The sequence below is a fragment of the Terrapene carolina genome, unplaced genomic scaffold (assembly GCF_002925995.2).
Source record: "Terrapene carolina triunguis isolate 2854851 unplaced genomic scaffold, T_m_triunguis-2.0 Scaffold495, whole genome shotgun sequence".
Taxonomy (NCBI): Eukaryota; Metazoa; Chordata; order Testudines; family Emydidae; genus Terrapene; species Terrapene triunguis.
The window spans coordinates 2,262,988-2,280,101 of record NW_020664846.1 but is presented as its reverse complement, the minus strand read 5'-3'; the positions used below and the strand labels follow the sequence as shown (position 1 = coordinate 2,280,101).

At 43.7% G+C, this 17,114-nt stretch overlaps 1 protein-coding gene across 1 annotated transcript in view; it reads right to left on the bottom strand.

Moving 5' to 3' along the window:
- The window catches only part of MYO1D (myosin ID), a 337,265-nt gene that overhangs the window by 5,649 nt on the left and 314,502 nt on the right, over positions 1 to 17,114 (bottom strand). The gene's annotated exons all lie outside the window — the stretch shown is intronic.

Below are 17,114 nucleotides of genomic sequence, written 5' to 3'. Positions count from 1 at the left end.
ATTCTATATGACATCACTGCACATGTCACTTTTGGCCTTAAAACCTATGAATCTAAGAAACTGATTGGTCTGACCTCCAGTATAACGCCGCCCAGAGAATTTCACCTTGTGATTCTGTTTGACTTAGAGCGTCTCTTTCAGAATGACATCCAACCTTCATTTAAAGACTTCTAGTGATAGAGAATCCACCAAACCCTTGAGAAGTGGCCCCAATGGTTACTAACCCTCACTTAAAACCTTCTGCCTTGTTTCTAGCCATTGGCAATTGTTAGGCCTTTGTCTGCTAGACTAAAAAGTCCTAACATAGGCTATTAACCACTTTGCTGCCACAACTTCTCTTCAAAGAGGATTTCCCCAATGCCCCTGAAGGAGCACCTTGTCCCATGAACCGCGTGTGTCAGAACGCACCCATGTGATTAACATGTGAATGACTTTTTAAAAAAATATAGTCATTCTATTTCGGGGAGGGGTACTAGCATACAACTGGAAGCAGCACACAAAGCCCTCATGTTGTTCCAGATATTTAATACTTATTTAGTTGTGACTCAGTGAGAAGCAGCTAAAGTCCCTACTTAATTTGCTATTTTTACCATGGCTTAGCAGAACTAGCCGTACACAAGGAAAAGCCAATCAGAGGTTCCAACAGACTCTTGTCAACGTGCGCTGGGAAGGTAGGTTTAACAGGAAGCAGTTGTAGCAAAGGAGAAGGGCTACTGACGTTCATTCTCCTCAAACCAGTAGATAAGACAGGCTACTAACAGCTATCAGACACCTTGGCTTCTAACTCTGCTGACCCTCATAGAGGGGCAACCCACCCCAAATGGGGCAGAAGGAATCTCATTAGCCCTCCTCTCCATGGGAAAGGAAGGATAATTTTGTGAACAGGGCCCCAGGCCTGGGAGTCAGAAAACCTGGATTCTGTTCCAAGCTCCAACAGAATTCCTGCATGACCTTTGGAAAGAGAACAGGAGTCCTTGTGGCACCTTAGAGACTAACACATTTATTTGAGCATAAGCTTTAGTGGGCTATGAAAGGTGCCACAAGTACTCCTGTTCTTTTTGCGAATGCAGACTAACACGGCTGCTACTCTGAAACCTGTCATTTTGGAAAGAGACTTAACCTTCCCGTGCCTCAGTTTCCCCCAGGGAAAATGGGGATAATGACACCTATCTCAGAGGGGTACCGTGAGGCTAAACTAACAGTTGTTCATACAACATGTTGCTCTGCTTGGATGAGAGAAACCAGAGAAGCATACTCGAGACAGATTCCTGTGGAACGCTCGAAGTAGCTGGTTGGGGGCGGGGGGGGGTGTGTTTTTGCAGCCCAGTAAATTTTTCCCTCCCAGGGGATCCAACCTGCTCCACTCCCTACAATAGTACAGTCCCAATGAAATAGTGTTTCCAGCCTTTCCAACTGGCTTCATACAAATGCTTTCAGATCAATATAACCTCCTGGTGATGATTACGAATCCTCAGTACTTCTGTTGGCATTGTATGGTCAGAAGAGACTGCAGGCTTTTCCAGGAGACGCGTGTGTTGGGAGGAGGGGATGGCTCTTAAATACCAGTCAGCCAAAGCATCCACTTTTGGGAGTCCAAAGAAGGACTGTCCAACCCCATCCTCAGCCTCCCTGCTGGGCAAAGCAGCCCTGAGAATCCCCCTAAAGCAGTACGAACAGGTCAGTGTGCCAATGCACCAAGGCTCTCAGATAATACTCCAGTGGTCTGTCAATATGCTGACGAGTAAGAGGGTGAAAGAAATGTCAACTTGGTTTTCATTCCATCAATCACAGCAGCATCACACCTGTTATGGCAGTGGCAGAAAGGGGAGATGACAGATGCTAGGAGCCCTGAGGTAAGATGGTTTATTCACAGACTGAAAGGCAGAAAACAGCTTTCTGCTTTAGCCAATAAACCAAAGCATCTTCCAGAGCCCATTGGTACAACTCAATTTTATCAGCATGCATGTTACTGACTGATCTAAATACTGCATACTAGGGCACAGTCTCCTGCAGGCTCTCAAAAAGAGGAGAGACTGAAATGAAGATCCGCTGCAAGACTTTAGTGCCTATGGGTGGACAAAGTGATTTCACAGGCTAATGCAACACCTAATGAAAACACCCTTTGGGGTGGCTGGTGTTTGGCAGGTCCGGTTGAGGTAGGACACAGATGTTATCCAGGCTAGTGAAAGGTCTCACTTCCACAGTCATACTCTGGCTAATGGATTAGTCAGTCCTTCCAATAGGAAAGCCTAACTCTAAACCCCATGCTACCTTTCTCCCAGCCTTCCACAGTAATACAATAACTCACCCAAGAAAAGTTCCAGTATGATGTAAGGGCACTCACATTAGTAAAGCTCAAATTTACAGTCTGGCGATACAGAGGTGAGGTCATAATCCTGTCTCAAAGTCCCATCCACCCATCCTCATTTCAGTTCTTACATGTTGGCAGCGTTTTCAGTGATTGAGGAATGCTCCTGAATTTGTTAATTATTTAAAAAAAATAATTCACCTAGACCATGGACAAGTTTTAGAAACAACTGTGCTTAATAAAATTCTCTTGTTCTCTAGAGCCATCCAAAGACTTGGAAGTGCTTTCTACCTATCCCACTCCACAGGGGGAAAACAGGGCAACACAGAGAAGTCAAGCACCCTGCCCAAGCTCACACAAGCCAGTGGCAGTGTCAAAAACTGAACCCGGGCCTCTTGACTCCAGTTGTGTGCCTTAATCACAGGATCCTCCTGTATCTTTGGCCAGTGAGAGAGCACAGAGCTCATCTGGGGCGCAAACATTAGTTTACAATTGTAAAGTGCTATGTGGGTGCTAATGCCATAGTGTCTGTTTCATTTGGTTCAAATCAGGCCACTGGACTCAAATATATCACATATAATTACTGAAACCTGGTTTCTTAGCGAGAATGACTTCAAAGCTAATATCCTCTGCTCTAGGTAAGTGAATTAACCTGTACTTTGTGTTCTCAAGAGGAACTGTAAAGCTGGTGCAACCTATAGCTGATTTAAAGCTACGCCTTTCATCACAACCCACTTTCTGCCTTACATCCATCCTGTTTTCCATTTCTGCCACTCCCCATCGGTGATCAGCTTGTGCCTGCAGAAAGCATGTACACCAGAGGTCAGAGAGCAAGATGACTGGCAGATTTCACAGCCATGAGTAGGCTGACCATTACTGTGTACTGATCTGCAAGGAAAAGATTGCTCCAAAGCACCTTCCTCTGGGTCACTCTCTCTTCCACAGGCCTCTTGGACTCCATCAGATCCTACACTTTCTATATACCATGACTCCCTTACTAGCCCACACACTGTGACAAAAATCTGCCCTAAAATATCTCCAAACACCGCTAGTAGAATTCTGCTTCACCTTTATGGAATTAGTTCTGGCTTTCAGCCAGCTCCTTGAGTGGCTATTTAAGGCAGGTTTGGCCGTGTACCATGAGGTTTAATTCAAGTGTGGATGGAAGTAATACCATGGCATTTTCTTTGCCATGAGGAGACACTGCTGAGGAGGAAGAAGTGAAGGATGCTGCTGCTGTGCATCTTTCACCTTTTGGGGAATAAAAACAATGTGGTTATTGGAGAACGTGAGGGGAATGCAATTCCCTGCAATCTGGGCATGAAGTAATCCTGCAGGAGTGTGAAGAAAGAAAGTGAGCTCTCATGGGCAACAGGGAACAAAACCAGCAACATTCCAGCCTTGGCAAGAAGGCCACAAGATAAATTTTATCTTTGGAGTCAGATGAAGGTCTTGGTGTTTTGCGAAAACACTGAGGTCCTTCTGTATAATGGCAGACAGTATTTTTGGATAGAGACGCTCTTTCTCATCACATCTTGGCAGTACAAGTGACAGCTAGTGATCTCGGCTGGTTGTGTGGGGGCTTTCTTATTTCTATTTGGATTTAATGGCTCAGTGAACTCTGTAGGATTCAGTCATTTTTCCTGCATCTGCTCCAAACCATCATGGCATGCAAAGTGCCTTTATCAGATTACTTCCCTTCATCTTCGCACTAGCCTCTATTGCCTTGTGCTCATTAGAGAAACTAATGGCAAACAGAGTCAATTGCTCTCTGGGTGAGAGCACATGCATGTACCATAGGAGTAGTAGCTGTATGTGCATTTAAAGATCAGATTCTAAACTCAATGTGTGGTTGCGACTATAGTGTACAGAAAAGAGGTTTAAACTTACTAGGCGCCTTGGAATATTTTGGGGAAGAGGGAGCCTACATGGAAGGGATGGGGCTCCATCTTAATGAAAGTGAAACCAGATTGCTGGCATGTGAAATTAAGGTTTTGACTGAGGGTTTAAACTGGGAGCTGGGGAGAAAACAGACATAAGCCAAAGAGCACATAAATCGGACAGAGATATCTGTCAGCGATGTTAATAATACAAAGATATCCAATAAATGGTAGGAAACAAAACTGAGCAAGAGCAGGGATGGGGAAAGATCGCATGAAATTTCTGTGAGAACAGCAGGGTGTCAGACCAAGTTAAATAAAAACAGGTACATGGTAAAATGAATGTGAGAAGCTTAAAAGCAAAAAATAGGTGAACTAGAATGCCTGGCAATGAATGAGGATCTTGATATAATAGGCATTATGGAAACATGGTGGAATAACAAAAAATAAATGAGATATTGTAATTCCTGGCTATAAACTATACAGGAAAGACAGACTAGGCCACAGAGATGGGGGAACAGTGTGGTGTCTAAAAGATTCTATAGAATATAGCAAGATAAAAATTCTAAGTGGAGAAGATCACACAGCTGAATCCATATGGATACAAATTCCAGGATGAAAGAATGTAAATATGTTAGTAGGGCCATACTACTGGCTTCCAGACAGAGAAAGAAATTGAGTGCACAATGCTCAGAGAGATACAAGAGGCAGCAAAGTCTAACAAAATAACAATAATGGGGAAACTTCAACTACCTGCCTTTCAGCTAATCAAAAAGCACAATGGGATGAAGTTTAGAGAAGCAATTCCGTGACACCTATAATTAGGTTCATTGATCTCTAGAGGAGAGGTAAAGTGTCAGAACATGACAGTGACACTGAACTTTAGAGAAGGAGAGTCCAATATAGTGAGGGAGCTAGTCAAAAAGGCCTCAAAGGCAAAAGTAAAGGAAGTAAAATCCTTAGATGTGGCATGAACGCTGCCTAAGGAACCAGAGTCTCAGAAGGCTGGCAAACCTCTGGACAAAAACGGAACTTGGAAGGCAAGGAATGAGCCAGTCTGGCTTACTAAATAGCAAGGTTGGGAGGTTATTCAAGTCAGAGATCCTTCAAAATTCAAAAATGTAACCCGAGGGGAGGAGATAAACCAGAGCAGAAATTACAGCAGGTGACATGCAAGAGGGAAATTGGGAGAGCCAAGATGGATTTCAAAGAGCAGATGGCTAAAGTATATCAGAAACAGGAAGCCTGCAAAAGACGCCCAGGGCCTGCTGAATCACCAGCAGGGAGCAATTAAAGGAAGATAAGGACATTGCTGAGAAGCTAAAGGACATCTTTAGAAAAGTCTTCCCCACCGAGAATGTTGGGAGATCCCTACACTGGACCTGCTCTTTTCTGGTAATAAAGATAAGCTGCTATCAGAGTTTGAGAGGTCAGAAGAGGAGGTTCTGGAACAACTGACTATTTAAAAAGCAATAAAAGTCACCAGGCCCAGATGGTCCATCCAGGAGTTCTAAAGAAGATTAACTATGAAGTCACTGAGCTGCTAGCAAAATTATAAATAGAAACAGCTACTGTACCAGAGGACTTGAAAGTACAATATTATACCTGTATTTAAAATAGGCTCCAGTGGTGGTCCAAGAAATTAGAGACCATGAAGCCTTATATATACACCTGGTAAATTGGTTGAAATCATAGTTAGAAAGTGACATATTCAGACTCCTAGAAGGTCATGATACGTTAGGGTCTAATCAGTGCAATTTCTGCAAAGGAAAATACTGCTTCACTAAGTTATCCGAATTCGCTGAATGTATTAGCAAAGTAGAAGAAAAGGACAAGGGGTTGACATTTTAGACTTTCAAGAGTCCTTGGACAAATTTCCACAAAAGATGCTTGTAGTCATCATGGGAAGAGGGGCAAAGTATTGCCATGCATCTGGCTAGGAGATGGGAAACAAAGACTGGGAATAAATGACCAATTTTAATCATAGCAAAAGGTTAACAGTGGGTGTCCCCTTACAGGGTTCTAAGATAACTGCACCAACTTAGGAAAGAGACCTGGGCAAGCAGGTAGACAGCTCAATTAAGACCTCTCTGCGCAATGTGCAGCTGCAATTAAAAAGCAAACAAGATGTTAGGAAACAATAGGAATAGGATTGAGAATAATATGGAAAATATTATGCCATTGTATAAGTCAATAGTGCAGCCTTATCTGCAATATGGTGTGCAGTACTGGAGGGGGTTCAGAGAATGGTGATGAGAATGATTAGGGGCATGGAAAAGCTCTCGTATGAAGACAGAGTGAAAAGACTCGGATTGCATACCTTAGAAAGTAGTATGTATAAGAGAGGACATGCTAACGGATATAAATAATAAATGGTCTAGAGAAGGTAGATTGGGAGCTTCTGTTCTCCCTGGCTCATAACACAAAAACAAAGGAACAAATATTGATATAGTGACATTGAAAGGTGGAATATTCACAGTTGAAACAAAAATACTTTTTTCAAACAACATGTGAATAGACGGTGGAACTCTCTGCTATAGGATGTCATTAAGGTCAAAAACTTTTCAAAATTCAAAGATGGACTGGGCAGTTTTATGGATAACAAGAATATCCAGAGTTAATACAGTTAATGCTAACAAAAAATTTGGAAGGGATATAAAACATCCTTCCTCAGAGCTAAGCCAATATCTAGCTATAAGGGTTAAGATGTGATTTTTTTTAAGTGGTGGGGAGGGAATTGTCCCACATATGACTACTGTGGGATTTCTTGCACCTTCAGAGACAGAATATTGGCTAGTCTGGCTAAAAGGAATTCCCGTGACAAAAACAAATTCACAAAGACACTGACTGTGACAATTTAACAGTGGCACAACAGTTTGAACAGATACAAGACACTCATGGGAACTAGTGGTCTTCTGACACTGATTGTGATTTCTTGATGTGCAGTTCATATGTTATGTAGTACAGTGTTATGTTACTGAGATCAAAATACATGACGGCTCATCTCTAATGTAACCCGATACTTAAGTGAGATGAGAAAGGCACTCTCTGAGCTCACCTCAAATGTACCAAAAATGGCCCAGATACTTAGCTGTCTTCTTCCATGTATCTACAGTACATGGCATCTCCAGCCCCCTCGTCTGCTTTAAATGATTATGTAAAATATAGTTCTTTGTGTGGGCACTGAGGGGCATGAATAGTCTCACATACACATACCCCTTTATGAATATTAAATTCTGGTGAAAGGTGTGGGATTGACAGCCCTGTAGTCTGAAGGGCTCTTGTGTATTCCCAAAAGTAGTACACAGCACAGTCAACAAGGGTGCAAACTCTTCCCCTCTGTTCTTTCTAGGGGCAAGCAGTTAAGAGTAAAATTTCCAGAAGCGACGTGGCTCTGACAGTCAGTGTGACGTGGCAGGTTGTATGTCCCATTCATTTCTCACTTATAGGTAATTTCTCGCCATCGGGGCTCCCGAGGATGCCAGGACTTCCAGGGTCTGCAGCAGCCCACCAGGTGGACTGCCCCAAAGCTGGGGCTCCAGCCCCTCACAGACATTTCAATTTTTGTGGTTTTTGTTCCAAATCAAAATGAAACCAAACTTCAGAAGAGTGAAATCCTCGATGAGATGGAATACTTTTCTTCACCCAGCTCTAATTAAAATACACCAGGTAGTACAATAAGGCTTACCAGCCCACAGGAGGCTAAAGGATGTGACCGACTGGCAGCCAACTACCTTGATAGATAACTTCCTGACTCCTTTTATGCAAACTTGCCAGTCAGAATAAGGTAAAGATCTCAACTTGTGAAAGAGCTGTAGTTCCTTGTTTCAACATCATCCAAACCAAGCCATCAACATCCTGTCTGACATTGGGTTTTGTATCATTCTAAATTTCTCCCTTTCTCTGTTTAGTTATAAATATAAGTAGTAAGAAGCCATAGATAAGAGTGGAACAATTAGAATTCATTTTTCTGGTCCAAACCACTCCTCTCCACTCACACTTTAAATGCAACTAGGTGGCCACATTTGTTTTTGACTAATATTGTATATGTAACGTTTTGCCTACTCTGAAAGCACACACGAGGCTGAATACATGTTCATGCACAGGGTTATGCTGACATCCGAAACCACAGAGAGCTTTCAAAATCTGTCTTGTGCAATGCTGCTTTGAGCTTTCACAGAGAAAGGGAGAGAAACAGCATGTTTTAACAAAAAGTTACTGAATTTGAGAGATAAGTACTTGCATTTTAGTGCCTTGCTCCATAAAACAATATTAGCTGACACTTGGTGTTAATGTGAGTGAAAGCTGAGAAATGGATGTGAGAATAATAAAAGGAAACTGTATCTGAATAAAGGAAAACTCATACACAGAAGCTAAATTTCCATTGTGGAAGAGCAGAGTGGGTCCTTTCAGGCATTTTAATGCCAAGTCAGGTCAGCTGGGTTCAAAGTGACCCTAATTGGCCCTTTGGCATGATGTGAGATTTTCTACCTGGAGCCAAGCAACACTTGAAGCTGTGAAATTCCTTTCTGTCTTTGAAAGCAGCAAAGAAACTGTTTCCAATCTGATCTTTGCTCCCAAATGTCCCCTGATCAGGCAGGTAATCTCAGTACCATAGAAAGTGGATTTGGAGTGATCTAGAGTTGAACAATCATGCTAAAAGCTGTAATTGCACATTGACTTCCACCATATGGATACGTGGTACGATATATCATGATTGTACGCTTTGGATAAATATAGTACCTTCCATCAGAGAATTTCAAAGCATGCTGCAAATATTAATTAATTCCATTTCTCATTACAGACAGAGTAGGAACAGAGTTTTTAAGTGGCTTGCCCAAAGTCATACAGCAATTCAATAGCAAAGCAAGTAATTAGAACCCCAATCTGCTGGCTCCCAGTCCAATGCCTTTAACACCAGGCTCTTTCCTTTTATTCATGTATAAGCTACAAAAGTCACTTGTTCAATATGTAGCTTGCTCTTCCTGCTGTCTAAAGAACTGTTAAACTATTTCTGTTTCAGTCAGTGGTACTCAGTCTATCATGGTGGTTACAAGAAATATAGAACTCCACCATGCGTTCATCTTAGAGGCATCACAGGATGCCTGTGTTTGAAGATGTTGAAGACAGCAGCTGCCACAATGTTGCAATGCTTTTGTTATGTCATATCTGTGGTAGATCCATCAGTTTTATCTGCTTGAACTTAATGTCAGATGGCACCAAAACCAGACGGAACAGACAAGACAACTGTTTTATAAAGTGAGACGTTAAGTGTCATGATCCTAGAGAGAACTAGCCAAACAATGCTTACCTGGTGCTTGAAAGTCACAGCACTGATAAATATTTGCAGCTATTCCAAGGAAAGCTATGATTCACTTGCTTCTGGGCATAAGACGACCACCACTGGGATCAGGAAGGTGGATGCCCTCTCCTCCCCCTTCCAATTACAGCACTGGGCAGTTCACCTTTGTCTGAAGCCCCAGGCATTGCTCACAGCCAGGCACGCTACTGGACTAGCCATACCAATGGTCTAATCTGGTGAGGAAAGTGACGGAATAAGGCAGACCAATGGTCTAATCTACTATTTATATTTGAATCGGTTGGAAGGAGGGAAAAAGACCTCCGAAGCAATAAGGATTCAGTTCCTAGTCCAGCTGTGATGGATAGATAGCATGCGCTGCGATCCCCAGGTAGTTCTGCAAACTGCTTTGGAGAACAGGGGTATAGATGTGTCAGTAACACAGGGGCAGTCTTTCAAAGCAGGTGAGGTCAAGCTACAGGAGAGCACAACATCAGAAAAAATCTCTTACTATACCTAGAGGAAGCATGGACAAGGCATTTCATTTCAAGGCAGTCCATGGATGGAATACTGGACTGCAAGCATAGGGAATGAGGAATCACATCATTTCTCTTCCCCTCCCCTACTTGTAAACTTTGATATAGCAATCAAAACGGAATATGATCAAACTGTATTGTGTAAAATTCAGGAGGGGGTCACAAAGAGCCTAGATAAAGAAAGTCAAATGCTTCATATGCTAAACTGCCAAAATTTAAGTTGAAGTAAGGACCTATCCTCACCACTGTCTCTAATCTGACTGGCAGCAGAGAGAGGCACAATCAGATGGGAGAGATTTACTTTGGGAACCTAAGATCAGCTATAAAATATACTCTCATCTCATTACCACATTTTGGTTATTAATAGAAACTGCTTCCCTGCCACCCCCCAACTGCACACATGCCGGGTACAATCGAAGTAGAGGAGGAATTTCAGTCAGTATGTTCCACATCTGCAGAACATAAAGGCAGTGTTATGCTGAGACATTTTAAAAATAGTACATGCCTTTTCAGACACTTACTGCTCGCTACTCCTGTAGAACTAAAGATTCAGCTATACACTTAAGATGATGCATCCTGTATAGATTTCCTGTTTCCTGGAATATCTTCAGCACATCAGCACGTGACATAATTTAGTTCCTAACAGAGAAGTGTTCACTGGAGCTGGTCAAACATTTTCCGACAGAACATTTTTCTGTCGGAAAATGTCATTTCATTGAAGTTCCTCAGCAACACCTTGATTTTGAGGTTTTGTTAAAAAAATAAATAAATCCAAACTAAACACTTCAAGGAGGTTTAAATGTTCTATTTCGACCTTATCAGAATGGTAGGTACTGATTTTTCGTTTTGAAATTATTTTTATTTTGAAATAAAATGTATAATATAAATAAAATTAAAAATAAAATAAAATTCAAAAAGTCAAAATTGAAACAAAATGTTTCAATTGACCTGACACACATTTTTTGGAAAAATTCTGTTTTGCAGAAAGTTTCAGCTTTTTGTTCCAATTTGTCATGGAAAAAAAACAACAAGTGAAAAGTCCGAATTTCGCCAGCTAGCTCTAGTGCTCACACCCAGAACCTGCCAAGTCAATTCACGCCCTAGTGCAGTGTTTCTCAAATGCGGCCACCAGGGGCTTTTCTTGTGGCCACAGCCTCCTGGGCTGTTATTGGGGTGGGGGCAAAGCAGCAGCCCCTCCCCTCCCTGGTGCTCCTGGATGCACTGCCTTGGTGTTGGTTGCTGGGGCCAACAGCAGGGGCTGGGCCCTGCTCCCTCCCCTTCCCCAGACACCTGGGGCACAACGCTGGAGGAGCAGGTAGCCAGTGAGATCCCCACCTTCCTGGGGCAGCGGGACTCAGGCTTTGGGCTTCAGGCCTGCGGTGGCAGGGCAGCAGGCTCTGGCTGTGGGGCATCGGGCACTAGCCCCGGGCTCTGGCTGCACGGCGGCAGGCCCCAGCCATGCAGCTTCGGGCTCTGTCCACCAGCTGCAGCACTTCAGGCTGCAGCCCCCTGCTGCCTCCCCCAGCCACCCTTCCATTTCCATCGCCCCGGCCCCTGCTGCCCCCCTGACCCCACATCCAAGGCTTAATTTGTCCCCAGCCTTGCCGGGGCTACGTAAGTCTGCCGTGAAAAGTGATATCTGTGTATTTGTTAATATCACTTTTCACAACAGACTTACTAGCTAGCAATAAATAAATGACAATGATTTCGACGTGTATATGTGCATATGTATTTGTTTTTCCTAAAGCTAATTAAGTATTTCAGAGAAAAGTGTGAGGACAACAAATAATTTGTCCTGAGAACCCCTGCCCCAGTGGGCAGTAACAGCAAGACCAACAGCAATTGAGTGGGTGCGCCGGTTGCACTGCTGGTGCCACCAGAAGTGATACCTGCAAGCATGGCCCCTTGTCCTATGCAGCGCTCGAGTACAGCATACCATGCTAGGGACTCCACCAATATGCAGAACTGCGTCCTCGCCCTGCCCTCCCCCCATTCTGGTCCCTTGTGTATTTTGTTTGATATTGAATTCAATTTATTTTATGCTCCCCCTAAAGTTAAAAGTTGCCGACCTGCTGGAGGTTTATGTATTGAAAATGAGCAAACAAATTGTGGCCTTGGTGTGGGGAAGCTGGAGGTTGAGAAAGCTGGGCCACTGCACAATTGAAGCTTCTGGCACCAAAGGTGTGGGAAGTAGTTTGAGCGTTGATACCACGAAGAGTGTCTCCTCTGTCTTTCCCTTCATGTTTTGGACAACTGCTACTTATCATATGCCACTTCATTTCCAACAACAGGGGAAGACTCAGACATCTTGATGCTGTGCTAAAATGTTCAGCAATGAAAAAGTTAATTTTGACATTTAAATCATAATCATTAGGTTCCAGAATCAACACCACATAGCTTGTTTTGGGATGTCTGCAGACTCACTAAGACAGTATTGCATTGGTTACACTTGATTCCATGTGGACTACAGACAAATTCTGGATCACTATTATGAAACAATTAAAAATTATCCACAGTTATGAGACAATTTAAATGGCTGCATAACCGTGTTATATCCAGGGATCTTGTTACCATTAGATCAGGGATTAGGCAGACAATGGCAGCAGGGGCACAGTTTGCATTGCCTCTGCTTGTTCTGTGGATAAAGAGAGGATTTTACTCTAAAGTTGAACACAAATTTAGGTTACATATTCCAATGGCTCCCACCACATCTTCATTTTCTAGCTAAATTGTCCTAATTCTTGAAACCTTCTAACAACTGCCATTGGATACAGCATAATTCCTAAACTAGTACCTCCGCTGAATTTGCAAGTTAGCATGTTTTCCATTATATTTCCTTTGACTCCTCGGGAAGCATTGAGAGTCACTTCTCATCCCTACTTTCTGCTCTCTGTTAGAATCAAATGTTGCAATAAGAGGCTTGATACAAGCCTGCTCATTCAATGAACCAGCTATTCCAGGGATATATGAATCAAGGCCTTTCTGTCTAGAAGGATTAAGATCAGAACATCAACTCGTTCAACTAGTATGCCAGGAACCCTGCACTATAAATGCATATACAGATAAATAAAATAAAGCCATGCAGGAAGATGAATGAAGGCGTGTTCCCAGGCTAAGTCATAAGCCCTGATTAATATATAGGCCAGATCTGGAATGACCTTTCAGACACAAGGCTAACAGCCTGCTTAGAGGATGACTGTGAAATAGACTGCAGCATGGATTTACAACAGGTCCTAGGAATCTATAGCATGAGAACCCCCATGTAGAAATTCTGAAAAACAACTGCAAATACCTGTGCAAATGTGCTTTCCTACCACACATGGGGAAACAAGAACATTTTGACTGTATCTGGGATGTGTCATCCAACCCCAGATGTATTGGAGATGCTAGGCTTTGCCTTCCAAGATCACAGGAATACAGGGCTACTCAGCCATTTGTCACCAAAGATCGCGCATGGGCCAATGATTTTCCAGTATCAAACATCCATCACCAAGAGTTACTGAATTCTATAAGGCACACAACATGTGGAAGCCATCCCACATTGAAGTGCTTATATCACTGCACTTACCCAGATGATTTCCCTCTGAAGTGGGAATAATTTATGGCCCTTCTGAATGATAACCGTCATCCCAGCTTTCCTCATCAGCAGGTGCAGAGTACTCCTGAAATGAATGCAGCCCTTCCCTAAACCTGGCCCAGTCTGACGTCCAAAATAAAAGTGATGATAGTAGCCATGCAGCCTCCCTTGGAAGGGCTCTGTATGACAGTTTTAACCGCATGCTAATATAAAGTGGACCGTGCTTTTGAAATGATTTCCCCCCTTCACTGTTTTGTATCACAACTTCTGATCCACTTCTCTGTATAAAATCCATGGACGACATACGATAGATGGGCAGCTGGCAAACTGCTGAGGCAGAAGCTGCAAGCTGGGTTTCTGCCTATACTGTCTTTTTGGAGAGTTTAGTGTAGCGATGGCCAGGGAGTTATGAAAAACATAGGGTAGGTGTGGGGACTAAAGCCAACAGAACTGCAGTACCAGAGTACTTTTGTGTGTGTGAAAAAATACAGTATCAGTAGCCCTTTCTCTCACACACACGCACAAAAGAGGTGGGGGTGGAAAGGAGAGCAGCAGCACTACATCCCCACACAAAGCTACGAAAGCTTAAAGGCTAATGGTAAATGATGTGGACTCTCAGCGTCCGTAGCTGTAATTCTGTAGGCCCTTCTTCCATTGTCTACAACAGCAGCTTCCGGACGTTCTGGCTACGCTCCCAACCTGCAGCCAGTGAAATCTTGAGCTACTGTGTAAGCTAACAGTGTTGCCTCCATTATATTCTGTACACATCTTGGTTGAGATCATTAGAGCTGAAGTAGAGTTTAATGGGAGAGTTCTGACATCCTGGAGAACGTTTGTTGCCAGTTGAGCTTACTCAACAACACAACATCTTTCAGCTAGAAAATGATTCACGTAGCTCCCTTTAAATAACGTGCAAGTGCGCGCACAGGGGAGGGAGTCAAACTGGAGAAACTACTGCTTTTAGCACTACAGCTCGCTAGGTCACTATAGCAACCTGGATATTAATTATTACATCTGCTGCTTCATTTCTGCCAGCCAACCATAGGCTAGGGCTGACATGCTGGGAAACCACTATAGAGATGGCCACATCTACTGCCTCTGACTATTGTTTACTGCATCATTTTACAACCCCACTGCACACTCTAATTCTCAAATTATTCTCCCCCTCCTCCTGGAGTCCCTGCCTACATTAGGCTTTTCTACCCAAAGCTTTTAGTTACTGCTGTCAATAACTCCACCAAGCTCCACCCCCAGTAGCAATAGCAGGAGCACTAGGGGCTGGTCTACACTGGGGCGGCGGGGGGGGGGGGGAGGAATCGATCTAGGATACGCATGCAGCCACAGGAGTTTTAATCACGGTCACACTGACCTGCTTTGAGCATGCATAAAACAACAGTTGTCTCCTGGTGCCCCGTCTGCACTAGTCTGCCCAGTGGTGAAGCTGAACTGGTGATAGCACTGATTAGGGTGACCAGAGGTCCCAATTTTATAGGGACAGTCCCGATTTTTGGGTTTTTTCTTATATAGGCTCCTATTACCCCCACCCCCTGTCCCGATTTTTCACATTTGCTGTCTGGTCACCCTAGCACTGATGGAAAAATCCTTGGCAAAGAAACCTCAGGTAGACACCCCCCTTGGACTTTTACCCACAATGTGATGATTTTTGGTTTGACACCAGCATTGGACTTTCCCAGCAAGACATTTTTTGGGAGGAGAGGAACTTGTTCTTTTAATGTTAAACAGAAATATAGAAAATCCGAATGCATCTCTCTGCTCTCTTCACATAGCACTAGCCCCCACACAAACTCACCTTACCCCATGATGCAGCATTTCATCATCAATAGGAAGTGAACCAGTCACAGTTTAATAGGGACTGAGCAATGTATGTGTACATGAAGGTTGCCCCTGATGATGCAGGAAAGCCAGTATCACAGCCAGTTAGCCACTAGGAGACTCATTTCTGAAGCCTAAATGTGAATGTTATCAAAGGCAAGTGCCAGTGGGTGTGGTGTGCCTGAGCCTTTACAGGTTTTTCGAGTGCATTACGTAGCGTGAAGGGTGCGTGAGAAAGACAGCCCCTCCTTTTCTAGGAGTCTTATTACTACACATCATTCAGCTTGCAACTCTGAATCACCCTTACTGGATTTAACCTAATGCTGAGGAGTTGGGATCAAGTCTCACTACTGTAAAAAAATGTTTCCCCCTGTTTGACCAAAGTCACCATTTCTTGAAGACAATGATTTTTCAGCTTATGACTTTCAGGTTTGCCAGGAAGTCAGTACTGCCCAGCATGAAGTTACTTTGATTGTGACCCCATCAGGGACCTGTCTACTATTATATCATATAATTCTCTAAGGCTTGGTCTACCCTGGCAACATCTGCTGGTATAGCGCTGTGTGGAAAATCCACATCGACCCACCCCCCGGTGTAGGCAGTGCTGTGAGCGGGGGGCCTCTAGGCTCAAGGGAGGTGTAGAGAACATCTTCACTAAGCACGACAGAGGTGCAGCTGCGCTGCTGCAGCGCTGTAAGTGTAGACAGCCCTGAGTGCCCACAATGTGCTCGGTGCCTCTCAAAGACAGCTCACAACACTAACATAAGGCAGGGGAGGGTCCAATGGACAAGGGGATGAGGACAGAGGGAGGGGGAGGACAAGTGACAATAAACATCACACAGTCACTCAAGGCACGGACATCGTGAGTGTTCCATTACATTTAGGTTTTTGCTTTTTAAACAATTGCCACTTTCCCTCCCCTCGTACTCTTTGGGGTTGACCTTCGGAGGAGCCTAACGAGGTGCCGGAAGTGCTCTGGCAGAAGGATTCAGGGAGCGTTTCTAAGCTGAAGAGGAAGCACAGACAGTGGCATGGTTGCAAGGAGAAAGGCTGGTGTCACTGACTGAGAAGAAAGGGTGGGAGAGAAACACAGAGAGACCAGGGCCTTGGAAGGAAGGACAATATAGAGCAATGGGGAAGCCAGTGAAGTGATTCTGTAGGTGTGTCTTCTGTTGAATTATTTTGCCGCATTTCCCTCCATTGCTGCCATTGGTGAGAGTGCTAGAGCAGACGGATCCAACTGGCTGCCGGTGTTTTCAGCACCAAGTTTAACCAGGCTCAGAACAGGTCACATGACTTTTTAAAGTGCCATTTGCTGCTAGCACCTTGTCTACACTAAGTTCCACCAGCAGTAGCAATGATTGGAAAGCAAACCAGAAGTACCAGAGAGAAATTTTAGCAACAACTTCCTACTGAGAAGTGGTGGGGGGTACAGGTTCAGAAATGTTAAGAACAAGACTTGACCTACTTTGACTGTAAAGTATCATGCACACCTATATGAAGATTCCAGGACTGTCACCGTCTGGGTGTCATTCTTAAGCCTAGAACGTCTGCTGAGTCAGCATGAAGCTATGGAAATTAGCTGCAGGCATGGCTGAGAGCTCTTTATGTTTCGAATATCATCACTGGGATTCACGTTCTGTTACTGTCCAATTTTTAAGTTCTCAGCCATTTTGACTTT